Source organism: Rana temporaria, chromosome 3 (genome assembly GCF_905171775.1).
Source record: "Rana temporaria chromosome 3, aRanTem1.1, whole genome shotgun sequence".
Lineage (NCBI taxonomy): Eukaryota > Metazoa > Chordata > Amphibia > Anura > Ranidae > Rana > Rana temporaria.
In genome coordinates, this window is record NC_053491.1 from 214,493,562 (window position 1) to 214,518,585 (window position 25,024).

Below are 25,024 nucleotides of genomic sequence, written 5' to 3' on the forward strand. Positions count from 1 at the left end.
TTAGCATACAATTAACTGTAGCTTTAGACCCAGTGCCAAGACGTACAAATGATATATATTTAGTCATGTGAAGATTTAGGTAAATCCCATGGAAAATGACTTTTTGAAATATGTGAACATGCAAATATTAGGTCTTTATTTAAAGAGTTTCTACATATAAAGGTGACGCTTAATTAATAATAAATAAAAAAACAAAAACTTTTCACTCATTTATACAGCAAAAATATCAATAGATGTAATAGCATGAAAAGAAAAGTAACCGCTCAGATGAACCAGAGAACCTTCTCACTAGATTCAAACCATGGGTGCCGGCAATGCAATGATATGCAAAATTGAAGGGAAAAGCTAGGACAGCCGCACTCCAAAAACGTTCCTTTTAATAAATCTGCTCACAAAAATTACATGCCACAGCAAAAAATAGGACAGAATCTGATGCGTTTCGCACTGTACTTCAGTGCTTAATCATAGCTATGATTAAGCACTGAAGTACAGTGCGAAACGCATCAGATTCTGTCCTATTTTTTGCTGTGGCATGTAATTTTTGTGACCAGTTTTATTAACCACTTAACCCCCGGACCGTATTGCTTGTTAAAGACCAGAGTACTTTTTGCGATTCGGCACTGCGTCGCTTTAACTGACAATTGCGCGGTCGTGCGACGTGGCTCCCAAACAAAATTGGCGTCCTTTTTTCCCCACAAATAGAGCTTTCTTTTGGTGGTATTTGATCACCTCTGCGGTTTTTAGTTTTTGCGCTATAAACAAAAATAGAGCGACAATTTAAAAAAAAATGAATATTTTTTACTTTTTGCTGTAATAAATATCCCCAAAAAATATATAAAAAAAACAATTTTTTCCCTCAGTTTAGGCCGATACGTATTCTTCTACATATTTTTCATAACATTTTTTCACAATAAGCGTTTATTGATTGGTTTGCGCAAAAGTTATAGCGTTTACAAAATAGGGGGTATTTTTTTATACTAGTAATGGCGGCGATCAGCGTTTTTTTTCGGTACTGCGACATTATGGCGGACACTTCGGACACTTTTGACACATTTTTGGGACCATTGGCATTTTTATAGCGATCAGTGCTATAAAAATGCATTGGATTACTATAAAAATGCCACTGGCAGTGAAGGGGTTAACACTAGGGGGCGGGGAAGGGGTTAAGTATGTCCCTGGGTGTGTTCTTACTGTGGGGGGGTGGCCTCACTAGGGGAAACACTGATCTTCTGTTCATACATTGTATGAACAGAGGATTAGCTTTTCCCCCCTGACAGGACCGGGAACTGTGTGTTTACACACACAGCTCCCGGTCCCCGATCTGTAACGAGCGATCGCGTGTGCCCGGTGGCGATTGCGCCCCTGGTAGCCTGCGAGAGAGCTGACGTAGAGCTACAGGCTCTCGCACAGGAGAGCCAACCTGCCGCCGTAGAATGACAGCGGCAGGTCGGAAAGCAGTTAAAAGAAACGTTTTTGGAGTGCGGCTGTCCTAGCTTTTCTCTTCAATTTTGCAGATGTAATAGCATACTGTGGGAACAAATAAATACACACCATGGCATCAAAAGCGGTTATTGTCCCATATAACAGAAGTTATTACCTGTAGGCATTTTGTATAACTGCCCACCAACTGACATTTTTGCCCACTTCTCTATGCAAAATGTCGTCAGTTGCAAGATGTTTGTGAGTTTCAAATACTTTCATACTGGAGACAAATCCATACTGGAGACAAGTTTCAAAATCTCCCTACAAAGTTCTATGGAAATCAAATCAGGGTTTTGACTAGAGCAGTCCACAATCCTATATTTATTTCTTTTTGAACCATTCCTTTATGGATTTGCTGTTGTTATTATTATTATATATTATATTATAATTTTAACTAATTTAAAGTGACTGTAAACAATCAGCTTGTAAAACAACCATTCAGTATAAAATTTGTATATAGATACAACATTTGTATATAGATATAAAAAACATTATAAATATTTTTGTTCGCCCTTTTTTTATAAGTGATCACTTTCCCTCTTTTTCCCCTGTTCTCAGCTGCATACAAACTGGGGGGAGGAGAAGCAACAGTACACGGTGAAAGGCTGTACGGGGGGGGGGGGGGCATGTCAGGACAAGTCTGATCATTGGAGGAGAGCAGGCTGAGTTCACAAAATAGCTAGAGAACTGACCACACTTTATTTTCCTGCTTAGTGTGGTCAGTTTTTAATAGTAAAGCAGAGCAGCAGTCAAGCATATGAAATGTTGAGGTAACAAACAATTTAAGGTTCATGTTCACCCTTTGGATAATAGCCTTAAATTATTTTTTAAAAACACTTTGATATGGTGCAGAATGCATAGTTGATTGAATTTGCTTTTGGATTGAATATGCTGAGCCAGTCAGTCCTGAACAATTTAGCGGTTGCTTGAAATCTACTGAATTTATAGATTGAGATTATCTTCTTTTCAGTAGAATGTCTGATTTCACATCATTTGACAATCTTTTTAAAACCATGGATAGACTCATAGGCATCCATCATTTTATTTCTGAGGAATTTAGAGAGCTTTTTTAATCTTGGCAAGATGACATCACACACATCATTAGCAAAGAGAACACCAGGCCCTAGATGTCAGAGATTTAACCACTTGCCAACCGCCTTCCGCAGCCATACTGCGGCAAGGCCTCTCAGCTGCGCAAACCAACGTACCTGTAAGTTGGTTCGTGCATGAGATAGTGTGGGGGCACGTGCCGGTTAAATGCCAGGAGAGTGCACACACTCAATGTCCGCCGGTCACGCGCGAACAGGGTACAGAGAGTCAGGATGGGAATTTGCAATGTAAACAAGGTGGATCCCCGTTCTGACAGAGGACAACTCTGAGATTGGCTGTTCCTAGTAATCAGGAACAGTGATCTCTGTGTTGTCCCAGTGAGCTCATCCCCCACATAGTTAGAGGAACCCAGTTAACCCTCTGATCGCCCCTAGTGTTAACCCCTTCCCTGCCAGTGTCATTTATACATTGATCAGTGCATTTTTTTGCACTGATCACTGTATTGATGTCACTGGTCCCCAAAAAGTGTCACTTAGGGTCAGATTTGTCCGCCGCAATGTCGCAGTCCCACTAAAAATCGCAGCTTGCCACCATTACCAGTAAAAACAATAAAATAAAAAAAGTCCCTAAATCTATCCCTTATTTTGAAGACGCTATAACTTTTGCGCAAACCAATCAATATACACTTATTGGGATTTTTTACAAAAAATATGTAGAATACATATTGGCTTAAACTGATGAATAAATTAGTTTTTTTACAATATTTTTTTTGGATATGTATTATGGCAGAATGAAAAATATTTTGGTTTTCTTTTAAAATTGTCAATTTTTTTGTTTATAGCGCACAAAATAAAAACCACAGAGGTGATCAAATACCACAAAAAGACATCTCTATTTGTGGGGAAAAAAGGACATCAATTTTGTTTGGGTACAACGTCGCAAGTGCGATTGTGAGTTAAAGTAATACAGTGCCGTATCGTAAAAAAAGGGCCTGGTCATTAAGGGGGTAAATCCTTCCAGGGCTGAAATGGTTAAAAAAGGTATTTGAAGTGGTGGTAAATGTAGGTTTTTACTTACAGTATCTCACAAAAGTGAGTGCACCCCTCAGATTTTTGTAAATATTTTATTATATCATTTCATGTGACAACACTGAAGAAATTACACTTTGCTACAATGTAAAGTAGTGAGTGTACAGCTTGTATAACAGTGTACATTTTCTGTCCCTTCAAAATAACACAACACACAGTCATTAAAGTGGGGGTTCACCCTAAAAAAAAAATCTCACATTACATCCAGCTCACTACCGACATTGTCAGTATGCCAATTATTATTTTTTTTGCTGTACATACCTTGTAAATGTATTTTTTTAGCCGGCTTCCGGGTAGGGCCTCCCGCAGGAGTGGGCATTCCTATGCCGCAGTTAGTGATTGACATGATGACAAACACTACCCCCCCCCCCCGTCGCATACGGAGCATCACGAGTTGCCGAAAGAAGCCGAACGTCGGTGCGCAGGCGCCGTATAGCGCCGACTCGACGTTTGGCTTCTTTCGGCAACTCGTGACGCTCCGTATGCGACGGGGGGGATAGTGTTTGTCATCATGTCAATCACTAACTGCGGAATAGGCACGCCCACTCCCGCGGGAGGCCCTACCCGGAAGCCGGCTAAGAAAATACATTTACAAGGTATGTACAGCAAAAAAAAAAAAAAAATCGGCATACTGACAATGTCGGTAGTGAGCTGGATGTAATGTGAGAATTTTTTTTTTAGGGTGAACCCCCGCTTTAATGTCTAAACCACTGTCAACAAAAGTGAGTACACCCCTGAGTGAAAATATCCAAATTGGGTCCAAAGTGTCAATATTTTGTGCGGTCACCATTAATTTCCAACACTGCCTTAACCCCCCTGGGCATGGAGTTCAAGCACTTTGATTGGGGCCAGAAGAAGCATTGTAGAAGTGAGAGTTGTATTTTTTTTAACCTCTTCCATACAGGGCAGTTATACACCCATCCATACCGGGCCTATTCTGGCACTTCTCTCCTACATGTACAAATCATAATTTTTTTGCTAGAAAATTACGCAGAACCCCCAAACATTATATATGTTTTTTTAGCAGACACCCTAGGGAATAAAACGACGGTCATTGAAACCTTTTATCTTGCACGGTATTTGCGCAATAATTTTTCAAACGCCTTTTTTTGGGAAAAAAATTGTTTCATGAATTAAAAAAATTTAAAAACAGTAAAGTTAGCCCAATTTTTTTGTAAAATATGAAATATGATGTTACACCGAGTAAATAGATACCTAACATGTCACGCTTTAAAATTGCGCACACTCATGGAATGGCGCCAAACTTCGGTACTTAAAAATCTCCATAGGCAACGATTTGAATTTTTTTACAGGTTACCAGTTTAGATTTACAGAGGAGATCTAGTGCTAGAATTGTTGCTGGCACTCTAACGCACGCGGCGATACCTCACATATGTGGTTTAAATGGCGTTTACATATGTCGGCGGGACTTGCGTGTGCGTTCGCTTCTGCGCGCAAGCTACCGGGGACAGGGGCGTTAAAAAAATAAATTTTTATTTCTTTTTTTTTTTTATATATATATTTATTTCTTTTTTTACACTTTTTTTTTTAATTTTTTTTTTTTTTTATCACTTTTATTCCTATTACAAGGAATGTAAACATCCCTTGTAATAGGAATGTGTGTGACAGGTCCTCTTTATGGAGAGATGCGGGGTCAATAAGACCCCACATCTCTCCTCCAGGCTGGAAAGCATGAAATCGGTGAAAAAAAATTCACCGATCTCATGCTTGTGGTTGCTTAGCAGCCGCAATCGCGGCTTTGTTTACTTATGGGGACCCGGGCGTGACGTCATCACGTCGCGCCCGGGTCCTCCGACGGTCATAGAGATGACTGGTGACCATCTGGTCACCAGTCATCTCTATGCTTCCTGCGAGCGCCGGACGATTCGTTCTCCGGGCCCCCGATGGCACGGGAGAGCCCGGAGAAGCACCGGATGGCGGCGGGAGGGGGGGGATGTCCCCTCCCGCCGCCTGTAAGAACGATCTAGCGGCGGAACCGCCGCTATGATCGTTCTTACGTTGTGCAGAATCGCCGGCAGTTTAGAAGGATATCTGAATGATGCCTCTAGCTGCAGGCATCATTCAGATATCCACCCGGAAAGCCCAGGACGTCATATGACGTCCACTCTGAACGGCAGAAGTTCTTTGTGGACGTCATTTTACTATGGGCCGGTAGGGAAGTGGTTAAAGAAACAACAGAGTATGACAGAGTGCCTTGAAAAAAAGTATTCATACCCCTTAAAATGTTCCACATTTCATCATGTTACAACCAAAAACGTAAAAAAAAAAAAAAATATTTGGGATTTTATGTGATAGACCAACACAAAGTGGCACATAATTATGAAGTGGAAGGAAAATGATAAATGGTATTCAATTTTTTTTATAAATAAATATCTGAAAAGTGTGGCATACATTTGTATTCCACCCCTTTACTCTGATACCCTTAACTAAAATCTAGTGGAACCAATGGCCTTCAGATGTCACATAATTAGTAAATAGGGTCCACCTGTGTGTAATTTAATCTCAGTATAAATACAGCTGTTCTGTGAACCCCTTAGAGGTTTGTTAGAGAACCTTAGTGAACAAACAGAATCATAAAGGCCAAGGGACACACCAGAAAGTTCAGGGATAAAGTTGTGGAGAAGTTTAAAGCAGGGTTAGGTCATAAAAAATATCCCAAGCCTTTAACATCTCATGGAGTACTGTTCAATCCATCATCTGAAAATGGTAAAAGAATGACAACTGCCAACCTACAAAGAAATGACCGTCCACCTAAATTGACAAGCCAGGCAAGGAGAGCTTTAATCAAAGAAGCAGCCAAGAGGCCCATGGTAACTCTGGAAGAGCTGCAGAGATCCACAGCTCAGGTGGGAGAATCTGTCCACAGGACAAGTTTATTAGTCAGGCACTCCACAAATCTGGCCTTTATGGAAGAGTGGCAAGAAGAAAGCCATTGTTGAAAGAAAGCCATAAGAAGTCCAGTTTGCAGTTTGCAAGAAGCCATGTGCGGGACACAGCAAACATGTGGAAGAAGGTCATCTGGTCAGATCAGATCAAGATTGAACCATTTGGCCTAAAAGCAAAACACTATGTGTGGCAGAAAACTAACACTACACATCACCCTGAACACATCATCCCCACCGTGAAACATGGTGATGGCAGCATCCTGTTGTGGGGATGCTTTTCTTCAGCAGGGACAGGGAAGCTGTTCGGAGTTGACGGGAAGATGGATAGAGCCAAATATAGAGCAATCTTAGAAGAGAACCTGTTAGAGTCTGCAAAAGACTTGAGACTGGGGTAAAGGTTCTACTTCCAGCAGGACAATGACCCTCAACATACCGCCAGAGCTACAATGAAATGGTTTTGATAAAAGCAAATTCATGTGTTAGAATGACCCAGTCAAATTCCAGACCTAAATTCAATTGAGAATCTGTGGCAAGACTTGAAAAATGCTGTTCACAGATGCTCTCCATTCAATCTGACAGAGCTTGAGCTAGTTTGCAAAGAAGAATGGGCAAAAATGTCACTAACTAGATGTACAAAACTGATAGAGTCATACCCAAAAAGACTTGCAGCTGTAATTGCAGGGAAAGGTGGTTCTACAAAGTATTGAGGGGCTGAATACAAATGCACACCACACTTTTTAAGCGAAAACTTGAGTAGAAAAAAAATTGTTTTCTTTTTCCTAGGTTTGAAGACAAAAAATTGTAAAGAATATCAGCTTCATCTTTTAAGCCTTTCTTTGATAGACTGCAGTTTCTGAGGTAGAGAGCAAGCATATACAGTAGCTACTGAAATAAAGATTTTGGAAATTTTTAGGAATCTGCATATGAAAAAATGTCATAGATGGTAGCAAGCGTGGTTGAGTGGACATATTACATCTGGAAATAAAATATTAGTGTCTTCTGAAGACTAACAAGGTCAAAATGTTACAGTTTACAACCACATTACGCCTGGATGGATTTTTTGAGGCGTACGCAATGTTAAGTATGGACGTCTGGACAGCGTAGAATTTTCCGTAGTTTACGTCGTTTGCGTAAATCGTTCGCGAATAGGGCTTTGCGAAAGCATTGACTATTTGCGACGTGATTTCACGCATGCGCACTGGGATACGTCCACGGACGGCGCATGCGCCGTTCAAAAAAAACGTAATTTACGTGGGGTCACAATGAATTTTGCGCGCTTACGCCGACACATTTACACTACGCCACCGTAACTTACGGCGCAAATTCTTTCTGGATAAGGAACCTGCCGCTCTAGGTTATGGCGGCGTAGTGTATCTGAGATACGCTACGTCGGCCTATATATGCGCCAAGGTAAGTGGATCTGGCCCTAAATGTGGGAAAATTTTATAAAATTGCAACACAGGCATCAAATCTAGAGGAGCAGGCTTTGTTTTCTGAGTGATTGGGGCTGACCATTGCATCTAGAACAAAAAAGTAGGTTTGTTTTGCTTTGTGTAGAACTGAAAACATCAACATTGTTGGATGGATTATTCCACACATTGGATTATGCCACAGTTTTTGAGGGAGAGAATAAGCAGATTACATTTGCAAGTGAAAAAATTGGCTTTTTGACCGAATCCCTTCTTTTTTATTCATTTAATTTTTATTATAAAAGAGAACACATTTTCAGATCAACAAAATGACCATCAGAGTAAATAAGGAAAAAATGAGAGATAATTCCTTTAAAGGGGAAAGTTTTCCTAATATCCAGCCATAACAATACAATTATGCATTAATATACTGTACTGCAAATTATAAAGCTTGCATGCACAGAATTTCATAATTTGAATATGATTACATTAAGGAAGTAGATAAGAGTAATATTTCATTCTAAAATATGAAATTTTACTTTGTTTTAAAATATCATTTATGAATTATACAGATCAGCTGCATACAATCTAATTGTTTTCTAGAGAAGGAGATTAAAGGAGGAGAGTTAGGAAATAACAATAGGTAGTTTCTATTTAAAACTGTTGAGCTACACTACTTTAAAGGTGTGTATAAAAAAAACCAAAAAAAACAGAATCTTCACAGTGTATCCATCTAAGGTCAAGGGATCAATGCAAACAGCATGACATAGCTTGCACGAAAGATAAAAAAAGTTCCAAATTGAAGAAAATGATGTTAAAATATAAAAACTTGTCAATATTTATTAACAATGTACCATTATGAAGTGCAAGCATTAATAGCCAATGCAGTAGTTACCCAGAAAAAAAAGTAAGTAAAAGTTTTTGTCTTTGAGAAACAGCTGTCTACAAGTCTGAGTTGTATTGCTGTCAGCACACCTTAAGGCAACATACATTTTACCTGCCCAACAATTGAAATGTGCTGCAATTGGTTTAAAACCACCATAACCTCTCTAAATATACTGTTTATAAAAAAATTTATATTTTCAACTGTGAAAATTGGGTGGTTAGTGGTGCAAAAAGACTTAACCCTCAATCAATATTCATACAGAAGACAGGATGTTACCTGGCCCACAAACTTAGATTCTTTGCAACTCTGAAACAGCAAAGAGAAAATTGAACATGCCAAATTAAAAGTGTCAGTGAAATGAAGATGGCCAGTATGAGATGGTAATGATGGCAAGTGTACAGCAGTGACAGTACATGTTTACAATGACATGCCAGCATTGGTAGAAGGAGGTGTTAATGATGGCTGGGGGTGCTCATGGGGGCAGGGAATGACAATGATGGCAGGAGGTGAGATTTACTTCACAAATGTAAGTGGAGGCTGAGGCTGGGAAGAAAATACATGCTTTGGGTGTTGGAATCCTCAAAAAATGCATCTGCATCAGGGGCTTCCTAGTGTTAGTTTTCTTATCCCTGATTCAGATCTGGTTCCTTTTAAGGAATTCATGCAGGGCAACACTACCAGCTGCAAGGGTGTGCCCCATCCTGCATCTTTCACAGCCCATTGGTAACTCTGGAAGCTGGGAAGGAAATATTCCACACCTGTCTATACGTTCTGGACCATGTGTCTGTGGTCAGATGAGTACTCCTGCTTACCAAATGAATACAGGTGTGTAAGTACTTCCACCTTCTCACATCCCAGCTCTGCCCGGTGCTCAGACTCACAGGCTGTAGAAGCCTCATCTAGCACAAATCAGTAGGCAGTTGGAATGGCATTCAACAATGGTTATCTTTTATTGCAAAAACATGTACAACAGCTGTAAAACAGCCACCGCTTTCGATTAAATAGTGAATCAAATGGTCACATGAACTGAAAACATAGGTGAGTTAATATACAAAACCCAATATAGAATAAAATCAAACAGACAAAAATAATAAAGAGAATGGGCCAGTGCATGAAGTCTTAGAGCATGCAGTAAAGATTATTTAAAATATACATTTTTTCAAAATCAAAAAAGAGAGAAGGTTTCCTGAACAATTGTAACAGACTTTAGATCACAAAAAGCCCAATAGATTAAGTTGAATGAGAATAACGCACTAGCCAGGAACTTCCTCTAGTGGAGGTATATGTAAATGCATTGGATAAAAAAAAAAAAAAAAACGACACATACAGAAACGCTGTATAAAAAAAAGAAAATAGTAATTTAAGGAATAAACCCACATCTTAGTGATGATTCATACACTGGGGGATGCGAGTTTTCACATGTATCCAATACACCTCGCGCTCCAAAAGTCTATGATATCTATCTCCTCCCCTATCCACAGGTAAAACTCTCTCTATGCTTCAGAAAGAGAAGGAGGACATATTCCCTTTTTGAATGTCACTAAAGTGTTTTGGCATGTAATGCCTCTTACACACGGCTGGACTTTCTGCGAAAAAAAGTCAGACCGGCTTTTTTCTCCGAAAGTCCGGCCGTGTGTAGCCTCCATCTGACTTTTTTTGTCGGAAGTCCGACGGACCTTAGATAGAGAACCTGTTCTCTTTCTTTCCGTCGGACTTCCGACGGACTCACGGCGGACTTTTGCACAGTCAAAAGTCCGACCGCATTAGAGAAATTTTTGGCATTGGTGTTCATACTATCACACTAATGTTCAGAAATACATGAGTGTAAAGGTCTTATTGCACAGCCTACATACTGTACTTTACAAGCTTCACATTGTATTAAATACACTACATGATTCAAACCATAACTGATATATTGTGAAACTTCGTGGACCTCTGGAAAAATTAAGTAACATTTTTATTCACCTTATGTATTCTGCGATATTTGCGTGTGCTAACACCACAGAAAAAGGACCCAGGATATGACAGCCACATTTTTTTTTTTGTTAAAAATTAATATGATTGGGGGCCAGGAGGGAACGTACAGTGGAGGCACAGTGACTTCAAAAACAAACTCTCTCTGATAAAATGTTAAGTAGCAGTCTATCTGAATTTAGAATAGGCATATTTTTCTTTATCAGATTGACTATTTGATTATATTCAACAGAATAAGTTTTGACAAAGTTAACACTCATTTTAGTATCAAGATCTAACTGTGTGAGCATTGGATTAAAGGACATCCCATTGTTCATTGGTGGCAATTTTATATCCTCTATCTATACACCACTGTTGACAGCCTCTAGGAGAAAGCCATTTCTCAATGAAGCTACATTCCCTGGAGAAAGATTCCTCTGTAAAACAGTTTCTTCTTGCTCTGTTGAATTCTCCTACTGGAATAGCTTTAATTGTATGTGCAGAATGGCAGCTGCTGGCCAGGAGTGTATCATTACCTGTGCTGGGATTTCTAAAGGTACTAGTTAAAACCCCAGGAACCTTAGGATTGCCTTGCAGATTAATATCAAGGATATGGATTATCTGACGTCATCACGCTCAGACGCCGGACACTTACACACCCCCCTTCCCAGCTGGGGGCGGGAGCTGGAGGGAGCATCAGCTGTTGAGGACTCACCTGTATCATCGCCAGCTCCACGCACACCAACGTGCTGACACACTTACTACATAGCATGGCGGACAATCTGACCCGCAATCTACCGAGTCACTAGCACATCTGAGTGTCATACCTCGAGGCGGTGTCCCCTTACATGCCTGGAGCAGGGCATGATCGGGCAACAGCAGCTTTGATTAAGGACTTCATTGTATAATTTCATTTATTGGAGTCACTACGTCTGTACGCAACTTGGAGAACCTCGACACAGCTCACATCTTAGTTTATGGATGCGGTAAGACTGTTCCAATTATTATCTTAAAAAGCAACAAGTTTGCTGTCTACAGAGTTGTTTCCATCATCATCTCCATTCAGGAATTGTATTTCACCCTAGTGTCACCTCTGTGGTCTGTCCACTATTTATTAGGTTTATTTCTACTTAATTTATTGCATCATTTTTACATAATCGATAGGGGTTTTCCTTCCCCTGGTGAACCACCACAGAAGTGATACTTATGTGTCCGGACTGTCTGAGTCTCATTGTTGTATGTTTGTCATTGTTTCTTGTTTGTATGTCTGACATTAGCTATACCGCCTATGCGGCAGCATACTGTTCTATTTAATAGCTCTGCCACATTTTCTATTTTTATTTGATTAGTTTTATCATGCTCTGTAGTAAATTTATAATTAATAAATCATAATATATTTTTTTGTACACTCTGAGTATAGTCCTTGCTTTGCCAACAGTAGCCTCTTACCTAGGGGCAGCCTTTGTTCCTATAGGGCTGTCATCTAGGTTTCTCTATATTTATTCAGTTGATTTTGGTTACGGCAAACACCCCCATCATTGGGGGAGTGTCTTTTCAGTGGTGCTACTACGGTGCATAACTAGGTTACTACATGGGACACAACTGTTTTTTCTTCCAAATGGATTATCTGGTCTGAAGACCCCGTACATTTTAAACTTAAAGAATTACTGTTGACATGACATAAAAATGTAGTTAAATCAAAAACAGACCCGCTCTCATCCCAAATATGCAGCAGGTTGTCAATGAAGGGACCATACCAAAATAAAAAGATTCTCAAAAAAGTGATTGTCATGGGAGAATTTGAAAAATTCCTCCGACCATCCCATGTACAAATTAGCAAGGGATGATGAGAATTTAGGGCCAGATTCACAGAGGAGATACAACGGCGTATCTCCTGATACACCATCGTATCTCCTATCGTATCTTTGCGGCTGATTCATAGAATCAGTTCCACATAGATAGCCCTAAGATCCGACAGGTGTAATTGACTTACACCGTCGGATCTTAGGATGCAATACTTCGGCCACCGCTGGGGGGAGTTCGCGTCGTATTCCAGCGTCGGGTATGCAAATGAGGATTTACGGCGATCCACAAAGTTTTTTCCCGTCGTTACGTCGTCGCTAGTAATTTTTTCCCGTCGCAAATTTACACCTGCTTTAACATGGCTTAACTTTAGTCGAGCCATGTTAAAGTATGGCTGTCGTTCCCGAGTCGAATTTCAATTTTTTTTTTTTTGGCGTAAGACGTCCGGGAATACAAATGGACGCTACGCACCTCGCCGTTTTAAAAAATTACGTCACATCGCACAAAGCACGGCAGGAATTTTAAAACTGAGCATGCGCAGTATGTCCGGTGCGGGAGCGCGCCTAATTTAAATGGTACCCGCCCCATTTGAATTGGGCGGGCTTGCCCCGGACGTGTTTACCATACACCGCCGCAAGTTTACAGGTAAGTGGTTTGTGGATCAGGCACTTACACTGAAAACTTGCGGCGGTGTAACGTAAACGGGTTACGTTAAACGGCCGCAATTCTACGAGAATCTGGTCCTTAGTTCCCATTCAGGTGCTGCAAACCTGCAAAAAATAAAATAAAAATTGTGTGTCATCAAGAATTCTATGCATTCCAATAGGCAAATTGTGTGTCATCAAGAATTATATGCATTCCAATAGGCAACTCTAAAGTTGCAAAGAGTACTTGCTATATTTTTTAAGTTGATGTTGCACTGCTTTTAGGGCTAAGTCATGTGGAATGGAGAAGTAGAGTGCTGTGACATTTAATGTCACCCAAATATTATCATCCACCCATCTAATGTACCTCATCTGAGTTAATACATCTCAAATGCCCTAGATATAACCTGGGAACCCATGCAGAAGGAGTCCACCTAGTCACTAACAGGTTCTAAAAGGGAACTTATCCCCCCTATGATGGGCCTTCCTCATAAATGCGTAGATGACATGCATTTTTGGTAAGTGGTGAAAGATTGGTGTTTCCAGATCCCTCACCACCAAGTATTCTACTGTTTTGTCCTGCTTACCACATGGCCCAACAAAGTGGAAACATTACATTTTATATAATGGTGAATGACAGGAATGGTCATATGAGTGAAGGAATGGCAGATGGTAACTTACCACTGCAAATTCACAAAAGCAATTTGGCATTGAGCTGTTAAGCATTGGGAGGCTTAGGGTGTACTTCTTCTGTTCCAGAAGCTAGACCAGAAAAACTTGCCTGCTGAATGTTACAGCTAGAGATGGCAGGGTGGGGTTGGCAGAATAAGAGAAAGATTGGAGCTTTCGCTTGACCATACTACCCATACATGCTTGCCAATACTGACTCTCTTCCTCACTTGTAAAGCAATAAGATAAACTTCTGATACCTCTTAAAATACCTATGTCCTTATCGCTGGGAGTAGAAGTGTGACCCACTCCTTACTGACAGCTAGCATTCAGGTGCTGTTTCCAATGAGCTGTTTGGTGAGTTTCATTCTACACATGTTACCCAATTGACCAATGGTAATGTCACACTTCATACGCTTAAGACAGAGACAGCTAATTACTATAGTGAAGCCTACAACACATGTGTTGAAAAAGGCCCACAAAGCTGAGCTATGGGGATTGGACAGGGGGATAACAGTGCCCTACATCCTGTGGAGCTTTGTCTTGCCCTATAATAGGATGGCTGTTCTGTCCACTTCTCTGCAAACTTCCTCTGGATGACATTCCCTCACTTTCCTCCTCTACTATACCTATTATTCAAGTACAGTCAGAAATCAACCCCTCCTTATCACTGGAACCCTACCCATTAGTAGTCTGCAGCTGCAGGAACATCTTTGCTAACTGGTCCTCCCTGCCTATTATCACCTCCTTCTATGCTCCCATTGCTCTCCTCCTCAACATCAGATGTTAATGGCTGTGCATCCTCTTGCAACTCAGCCGACTCCTCTGTCGTAGTTGATGGGGCAACGGCAAGAGGTGTGAATGAAGAGCAAGAATGGGGCACTTAAGCATTTTGATAATGACTTCAAGCTACTTTAAACATGGAACACAAAGGAGGAGGATAATGAAGGCTTGGTTAGCCACTCCACCACCTCCTTCATGTGCTCTGGGTGTATATCACACCCACTGTCAGAAAAGAAAAGCACATATGACCTGCCTCTAGGTTCATATCCCGACAACTGCCCTTTACTGTGAATATGGGTGCTGCCTGCTCTCTGACAGCTGCACAGAAACAATTTATGTCTCTCCCTTAGGGCCTTCCAGACATAATGTTGTTAATTTAAAGTAAGTATGAAGCCCCACATTGACAGTTATGGCACATTAACAGCTACATGTATATGTAAAGCGCTGTGTGAATTGACGGCGCTATATAAGTACCTGAAATAAATAATAAAATAAAAATAAAATGTGGGGGATGTGGTGTTTGGATGCACTGACAATCGTGGTGCTTTTGTGGACCACAATAATATACAGTGCTTCGCTGCAAACAAAGCAAATCTTTTGAGGTGTCCTCATCAATTTCACAATGCTTTTGCTGATACTGACCCTATCAAGAATTAAAAAAAATTACCCCAACAAAATTAAACACAATTAACATAGAGCCAAAGAACAAAAAAGGTAAAATAGCTACAAAAACTCAAACAGAAACCCTAAAACACTACCAGCAATATAAAACTCCACACAAGCTGCAATTTTCTGCAAGGCATTACTTGCAATATGCAGCAATGAATCTAGTGCTGTTTAGAGCGATGTGGAAGCACACTACACTGCCAACTCTCTCTCCATGCAATACTGTCAGCTGTCCCTTACACTAAACTCCCACACACTGACAAAGGGCAAATGAGACAAAAGCCTATCATAGGCTTAGATGTGTTAAAAGCCATCATTGGCCAATGGCTTGCAACTGACCAGAAGTCAAGTGCAAAACTTTGGCCAATGACAAATAAATAAGAAGAAAAGTAAGCGCTGAAAAACTTATATAGGAGCTAGCACATACAAAGGTAAATATACTACCTCCAACAAGGCTATTTGGCCAATGACAGTTTGTGTAACGCATTATAGGATGTTCATTGGAGCATTTCCCTCTGAATAAGGAAAAAAGGAGAAGTTGCGCTGGTTAAATGTGTATAACTAAACAGTAAAATTGATGTGAAATATAATGCTTAAAATTGAAGCCAATAAACCCAAAATCAATGGGAAGCTGTGAAAATAAATGAAAAAACTCAGTCCCAGTATATCCGCAATAGATATAGTTCATAATATAGTGAATAAATGATCTGGAGAAGAGCATATGCGATAACCACCACCACGAATTAATAAAAATTGGAGGCTTACCACATGGAAAACAATAAATGCTTGCGGCTGCAAACCCCTAGCCAGGGCCTTTAAGTGATCCTCACAGGGGGGGATGAATGTTGAAACCTCCAACGAATCCATGGTATTGAAGCGTGTCACAAGAAAAACACTCAATGGTGAAGTATGACAAGAACCGGCACACACATGAGGTAAATTGTGACTTTTGTAAGTGCAACCTTTTATTTATTAAATGAATTACTGGTAACGTACTTCACTATGTGGGTCCTGTTATTCCTTTCATGTATCCACTGAATATACACATCGGAGGATTCTAGGACATACTAATAACAGCCCAGGATTTTCAAAGGCCCTGGCTAGGGTTTTAGCCACATGCTGGTTTATTTATACGCTCTGGTAAGCCTCCTAATTATAGGGTGTTGGTGGTGGTGGTTCCATAAGTCACAATTTACCTCATGTGTGTGCCGGTTCTTGTCATACTTCACCATTGAGTGTTTTTCTTGTGACACGCTTCAATGCCGTGGATTTGTTGGAGGTTTCAACATTCATCTCCCCCCCCCCCCCTGTGAGGATCGCTTAAAGGCCCTGGCTGGGGTTTGCAGCCGCAAGCATTTATTGCTTGCCATGTGGTAAGCCTCCAATTTTTATTAATTCGTGGTGGTGGTTATCGCATATGCTCTTCTCCAGATCATTTATTCACTATATTATGAACTATACCTATTGCGGATATACTGGGACTGAGTTTTTTCATTTATTTTCACAGCTTCCCATTGATTTTGGGTTTATTGGCTTCAATTTTATGCATTATATTTCACATCAATTTTACTGTTTAGTTATACACATTTAACCAGCGCAACTTCTCCTTTTTTCCTTGCTTGTATTGTGTATGTATGACACTTTGTTGTTGCAGCTCTGTTAGTGATTTCTGTTGTTTTTAGTGCGGTAATTTTTTCTTTATTTCCCTCTGAATGTCCCTTAAGTTCTGATTTAATCGGAACATCTAAACAGCTGAAGTCCTGTTCAACCTCGGGCTTATACAGAACTCCCAGCTCATCCCTAGTTATGACCTAATAAATATAGAAAAGTTACTTTCAAACTGCGTGAGAAGAGTTTTCTACTCCCCATACAGCCCCTATCAGTACATTTAAAAAAAAAATCCTGCATGCTGAAACTTAGCTAAAAATATATTTTGTACACAGATGAACAGTATTACTATTAAAAAGATTAGGCTTTTATACTGCATACATTTAACATATTGAGACATATTGAGGCAGAAAATACCCTTTCCCTGGAAAATGTTGACATAGATACAAAAATGAAAATCACATTGCATTAAAATTCATCACAGCAGAATTACATGTGCTTAAATGTGCATATTCCTGATTATATTTTTAAGCAAAAGAGCAAAATCAGCCCATATAGGCAAGAAAGAAAGCAGAAAACATCTTGGTTATAAAAAAAAGCAATGGATAGTGTTTTGAAAAACAATATAATAATAACTCAGTACACTTCTAAACAGAAACGGAAGGAAAGGGTACCTTGATCAGAGATAATATACAAGATCAAACATCAAATATTTGGCTCGTTAACTAAACTGTGATATAAGGAAAAAAACGGCACTACATAAGTAAACATGTTAAAATATTAACAAGTCTCTGGAACGGGTTGACATTATTCCACCTGTCATATCCTCCCAAAGCTTAAAAAATTCAGGTTTGAAGCAAAGTGTTGCAGTGAAAAGAGTTAGAGAGCATTGATGTTTAAGTTAAAAAAAGACAAGATGTCACCTAAAAGATAAGAAAAAGACATAGCAAACTTCTACACTCTTTCATCTTCCAAACTCCACTGACTGAAAGAGAAACCATAGAATTTATTCTACAAATTCAACGCTTGAGAGAAAACACAATCCATCTTCTTACACTTGGTGAAAGATTTGTTGGGTAAAATGCAAAGAAACAGTGGCCTGCAGACAGATAAAGCAGAGTGTTTTATGTGGCTGTGGAAATATAATAAAAAAGAATCCACCTATACATTTAGAATAAGAAGTGCCGAAGATAGCTTAGCTGAAGACATACTCTATGCCATAATACAACACATGTCAAGTCTAGCTACAGCCAGTCTATTGTTTTACACTGTAAATCCCATTTTGGGATAAATATGACATTGTAAAGCAGCACAGGGAAATGATGAACTAGCCTAGTAGCATGTACCAAAGCATGTATGTTATTACAGGTTTTAGCCACAAAACCTTCCTTTTTCTGCCTGCCTGATTTATTTAGAATTTAAAATTCTGGGTCTGTCTTAAACATCTATGCCCCACCTCAATGCCATTGCCCAGCCTAGTACACACCACTAGTTTTTTTTCCCCTTAAACCCAGTGGGTTGAAGGAAAAAAAAACTGACACCCCTGCTGTGCTATTATGTTCTGACAGGGGGACAGCCTCCGCGCCAGAACACTATTGACTGAGAGCAGACCTTTTTTTGGTCATTAGCCTTCAGCAGAAGTCTGCCGTACACATGGACTGAATGTTGGCTAGTCTCTATAGAACTGCCGATAACAGCATTGTGTACTAGGCTTAAGGAGAGCATTCATGATATTCACTCTTACTGGGCAGGTGCAAAAAGGTGGGTGTGGCTTAGCCTACAAGTAAGGGAAGGTAAAAATATCATTATAATTTAAATTTTATAGTTGTGTCCCTTATGGAACAAAGTGCTTTGTCACATATTTCTAAGTGCTTTCTAATCCCCGTTATGATCATCAACTTGCCTCTCCCCCCTCATGCCATGGCCAATCCAACAACAACTTTGAAGGAGACAGTTGTTTTATAGCTGCAGACCCCGACAACCAATGGCCAGGATTGTCTGGAAGAGGTCCTTGTCCCCATAGGAGGGAGACCTCAAAGCACCTTCCCCCTTTTTGAGGGCATGTGGTCTGGAATGGTTCAGGGGCAGGGACGCTCGCCCCCCTATCCTGTCCTCGAGACTGCATGCATGGATAAGGGTCTGGTATGGATTTTGGGGGGAACGCATGCCAATTTTTCTTCATTTTGGCATGGAGTGCCTCTTAAAATCCATACCAGACCTGAAGGGCCTAGAATGGACTGGGGGCACCCCAAGCCAATTCTTTCCTTGATTTTTCATCTATATTGTCTGGAGTCAGTAATACATTACAGCCGCAAGTAAGTTTTTCCTTTAGAAATGTCATATTGCTGCGGCACTGTTCGACACATCACACAGATGTGCCACTTTACAGGCAGACTAAGGGGACCCCCCAGGCAAGATATTTAAAAGGAATATTTATTTTCTATTATTTCACTTTAACCACTTAAGGACCGCTGCACGATGATATATGTCGACAGAATGGCACGGCTGGGTACAAGGGCGTACATGTACGTCCCCTTTAAGAATCCAGCCGTGGGTCGCAAGCACCTAGACCGCACCCGCGGGACCCGCGGACCCAATCGCCACCGGGTCACAGGAGCTGAAGAAGGGGGAGAGGTGAGTGTAAACATACCTTCCCCGGTCTTCTCTGTGGCAGTGTCAGTGAACATCTGTTCCCTGTCATAGGGAACGACGATCAGTGATGTCACACATACAGCCATGCCCCCTACAGTAAGAAACACACATGAGGTCACACTTAACCCCTACAGTGCCCCCTAGTGGTTAACCCCATCACTGCCATTGTAATTTTTACAGTAATCAGTGTATTTTTATAGCATTTTTTGCTGTGAAAATGACAATGGTCCCAAAAATGTGTCAAAGTGTCTGATGTGTCCGCCATAATGTTACAGTCATGAAAAAAATCGCTGATCGCCGCCATTACTAGTGAAAAAAAATAATTAATAAAAATGCCATAAAACTATCCCCTATTTTGTAAACGCTATTAGCTAGATTCAGAAAGAGTTAAGCCGGCGTATCAGTAGATACGCCGGCGTAACTCTGAATCTAAGCCGTCGTACATTTAAGTGTATTCTCAAATTGAGATACACTTAAATGTAGCTAAGATACGACTGCCTGCGCCATCGTATCTTAGCTGTCTAGTTCCTCCGGCCGCTAGGGGCGTGAATGCTGATTTACGCCTAGAATGCGTAAATCAGCGAGATACGCATATTCACGAAAGTACGCTTGCCCGTCGCAGTAACGATAAGCATTTTACGTAAGGCATTTTCAGGCGTAAAGTTAGTCCAACAAAAAGCTGGCCTAGCTAATGTTAAGTATGGACGTCGTTCCGGCATCGAATTTTGAAAATTTTATGTCGTTTGCGTAAGTCGTCCATGAATGGGGCTGGACGTAATTTACGTTCACGTCGAAACCAATAAGTCCTTGTTGCGTACTATGTAGCAATGCACACTGGGATATGTCCATGGACAGCGCATGTGCCGTTCGTTAAAAACGTCAATCACGTCGGGTCACGATTCATTAACATAAAACACGCCCCCTGTTCCTCATTTGAATTAGGCGTGCTTAGGCCGGCACATTTACGATACGCCGCCGTAACTTAGGATGCAAGTGCTTTGTGAATACAGCACTTGCCTCTCTAACTTACGTCGGCGTAGAGTAAATACGATACGCTACGCCGGCTGAAACATACGCCGCCCTACGTGAATCCAGCTATATAACTTTTGTGCAGACCAATTAATAAAAGCTTATTGTGATTTTTTTTAACAAAAATATGTAGAAGAATACGTATCGGCCTAAACTGAGGAAACATTTTTTTTTACATATTTGTTGGGGATATTTATTATAGCAAAAACTAAAAAATATATATATTTTTTTAAATTGTCACTCTATTTTTGTTTATAGCGCAAAAAATAAAAACCACAGAGGTGATCAAATACCACCAAAAGAAAGCTCTATTTGTGGGAAAAAAAGGATGCCAATTTTGTTTGGGAGCCACGTCGCATGGCTGCGCAATTGTCAGTTAAAGCGACGCAGTGCCGAATCGCAAAAAGGGGCCAGGTCCTTAACCTGCATAATGGTCCGGGTCTTAACCGGTTAAGCATTATGAAAATCACTGCTCCTGAAAAAAAAATTGTTTAAAAAACTGTTTTGCATTTATACATGTCCCCCAGGGCAGTACCCAGGTCCCCATACACTTGTTATGGCAATAACTTTCATATAAGCCTTTAAAATAAGCACTTTTGTTTTTTCATGTTCGTGTCCCATAGACTTTCATAGGGTTTGTAAGTTCGCTCAGACTTTTTGCCTGTTCGCATGTTCTGGTGCGAACCGAACCAAACTGGGGGGGTGTTTGGCTCATCCCTATAAAACATTAGGAACAATCTGCAACTGTGTCCCAATAGACAACAATGAAGCCATCGCAGGGATGCATGCAGCACCTGTGAATTCACATGCTGGCAAAACATAGCCCTGCATGGGACACACATGTCATTGCCCTGAATGAAGCCAATAACCAAAATTACTTGTTTTGTGTCCTAAATTATTAAGATGTAGGCAGTATAAGGGAAGAACTGCATGCAAAACTAGGGTGAATATCATCTGTAATAATTTTTTTATGGGGTCAAACCAATGGAGAACATAAGAACAATAAAGCATGAATAAATCTAGGAAGTAATTATGTTATATACCAATATATGGAACTTGCTCAGATCAAGGACTTCAAAGAGAAAATTGCAAGCTTTTTAGCTAGAAAACAAGCCAGGTTACGAATGAACAATACCGTGTTTATATTATCTGCTACAGAAAAAATACAAAAAGGCTGTAAATAATGTTTAGTAAAGTTTACTGTCTGATTACGGACACAAAGAAAAAATAGTACAACAAAAAGTTGTTAAATTGTATGTGAACCCCAACATTTAACTTATCCTTCTGGGTGAGATAAATATAATTTTTTTTAGGTTAAATATATTTGAAAAGTGCAATATCCTTTGTTTTTGCTAGAAATCCTTATTAGCTGGTAACTTCCTGTGCTCAAGGAAGAGATATGGGAGGGGTGGGGGGTTATAAAGGTCTGTGTTCTTTGTAATACATCAGAAAGAAGTAGTTGGGGCTGACAACATATGCTTTGTGTATTGAGTCAAAAAATGCACATTATATTTCGGACACATTAACAGTTCATGCCGTGACATCACCTGCGTCCTTTCCATTGTTGTTCGTGGCTGCGATCCGCCGTTTTTATATACCAGTCAGCCGTTGCTTGGCGGATTCCCTCTGCATTGGACTGTGGCTCCGCTGGGACATCTGTTTACATTTTATGCTTTTATTTTGGAATAAAATCAGTCTGCACTGAGATCGTTCCCTTTTTTATTTCTGACCTGCATGATCTGGAACCTGCATACCACGCTGTTGGATTCCATTCCCTTTCCCATGTTTGCGCTGCACTTTTATTTTTGACATGTTATTTTGGGGTTATTTGTGATTGCCTCTCTTTGGTTGTTTAGCTTGCAACTTATTGTGCTTATTGTTTGTGCACTGAATGCTTTTTTATTCATTCTGTATTTGCAGTGTGTTTAAAATGAATAACATGGAGAAATGTGCATGTATTGCAAAGATGTACAAACTCCTTTATTTGCCTTTACATACTCTTTAAAAGTATATATTAATATAAACTTGTTTAACTGACTTACTTAAAAAAAAAACAAAAAAAAAACATAATTTCTAAAAATATAAAACTCAGCCAAAAAACATTTATTTTAATACAATAAAATTATTATAAAAGAATCAGTATAAAAAAGAACTAAGTAATTTGTGTAGATTAATTGTAAGCACTTTGATAAAAAAAAACTCAAGTTACCATAAGTACAAAGCTACTAATCCTTACTTTCATTAAAGCTATTAAAATCAACTTGTGAAGTTTTTTTTCTTTTATAGTTCTAACATTAGACCTCATGGAGAAATGTAAGATATCATAACCACAAAGGCACAACAAAGACAATAAAAGAGGCAAAGGAGCAAGACATAAAAGGGACCTGAAAAAGAAAATGTTAAAGCAATCAGTACAAAGCTAATATGCTTAAAAGGGTTTTTATATATAAACTTGCGGTAATACAGCTCCGAAAATAAAATGTACTTAACAAATATCAATGGACAGAAATTAACTTTATAGAGAAAAAGGATAAATTAACCTGTCTTACCAATATCACTGCTCTGTGTCAGAAGACTATGGGGTAGATCCACAAAGAAAGTACGCCAGCGTATCTATTGATACGCCGGCGTAATTTCAAAATTCCCGCGTTGTATCTTTGTTTTGAATCCTCAAAACAAGATACGACGGCATCTGGGTTAGATCCGACAGGCGTACGCCTTCATACACCTTCGGTTCTTAGATGCAATTTTTCGACGTCCGCTAGGTGGCGTTCCCGTCGTAATCTATGTCGAGTATGCAAATTAGCTATTTCCAACGATTTATGAACGTATGAGCGTCCGTCGCATTTTTTTACGTCGTTTCCATTCGGCTTTTTCCGGCGTATAGTTAAAGCTGCTATCTGGTGGCGTACTCAATGTTAAGTATGGCCGTCGTTCCCGCGTATAATTTTGAAAATGTTACGTCATTTGCGTAAGTCGTCCCCGAATGGGGCTGGACGCCATTTACGTTCACGTCGAAAACAATGATGTCCTTGCAAAATCATTTGGAGCAATGCACCCTGGGAGTTTTGACGGACGGGGCATGCGCAGTTCGTTCGGCGCGGGGACGCGCTTCATTTAAATGAAACACGCCCCCTACCCGCCTAATTTGAATTCCGCGCCCTTACGCCGCGAGAGATACACTACGCCGCCGTAACTTACGGCGCAAATTCGTTGAGGATTCAAACCAAGTCAAAGTAAGTTACAGCGGCGTAGCGTATCTGACATCTGCGCCGGGCGCAGCGTATGTATGTGGATCTGCCTCATTGATTTTAGTATGTTAGCAGGTCTGAAGAAAGATGATGTGACTTGTCACAAGATGACAATAAATGAATAAGTCGAGATACCCAGTTAATGCAGTTAAAACAAATTCTCTTTACTGTCAGCATGTCCCTTGCAGTGTTCACCATTCAATTTCTATAGTGAGGTGCTCAATGCAATGATCATGTTTCTGGCAGGAAACCTCTTGCAGCTGCCAATTTCCAACAGAGAACCCTACATGATTACAATGTCCCTGGAAAACTTCCTTTCACAGTTGCTATGTCCATAATGTGCCTCTTAGGCCGTGTACACACGGTCGTTCCAAACCGATGAGAATGGTCCTACAGGCCATTTCCATCGGTTCACCACTGAAGTGGCCTGATGGTCTGATGTGCGTACACACCATCGTTCCAAAAACCGATCGGGTCAGAACGCGGTGACGTCAAACACACGACGTGCTGAATAAAACAAAGTTCAATGCTTCCAAGCATGCGTCGACTTGATTCTGAGCATGCGCGGGTTTTGAACCAATGCTTTCTGTACTAACCATCGGTTTGGACCGATCGGGCAGCGGTCCATCGGTTCGATTTTAAAGCATGTTTTAAAATTTTGGACCGAAGGAAAACAGACCGATGGGCTATACACACGGTCGGTTTGGACCGATGAAACTGAACCTCGGTCCATTCTTATCGGTTTTGTCTGAACCGTGTGTACGCGGGCCTTACAGTTGTCAAGTCTTTGCTGGGGTACTCCATATTGACCTTAGCAGGATGTCACTTGCAATTGATAAGTCCCTAGTAGGATGCCCTGTGTGGTTATCTGGTTCCTGGCAGGGTACTTATTTTCATCCCTATTACGTATGTGGTTGTCATCTGTTTCACAATGTCAGGAGCGTGTAAATGCTCCTGTTCTTTGACAGCTGATGGTTTCATTCCAGCATCCAGATTTTAGATATGTCTGTCTGTCCACCTGCAAGGTGATTGATGTGGCCAGTCTCTGGGTGGAGACCAAACCTAAAATAAGCTAGCCAAGCCTGCAGTCTCATTTTTGGCATAGCACTGGTTAGATGTGTTCAAGCTGCCTGTTTGTCTGTATT

At 40.3% G+C, this 25,024-nt stretch overlaps 1 protein-coding gene across 1 annotated transcript in view; it reads right to left on the reverse strand.

Moving 5' to 3' along the window:
• The window catches only part of LOC120930418 (dynein heavy chain 3, axonemal-like), a 530,045-nt gene that overhangs the window by 388,349 nt on the left and 116,672 nt on the right, over nucleotides 1–25,024 (reverse strand). The gene's annotated exons all lie outside the window — the stretch shown is intronic.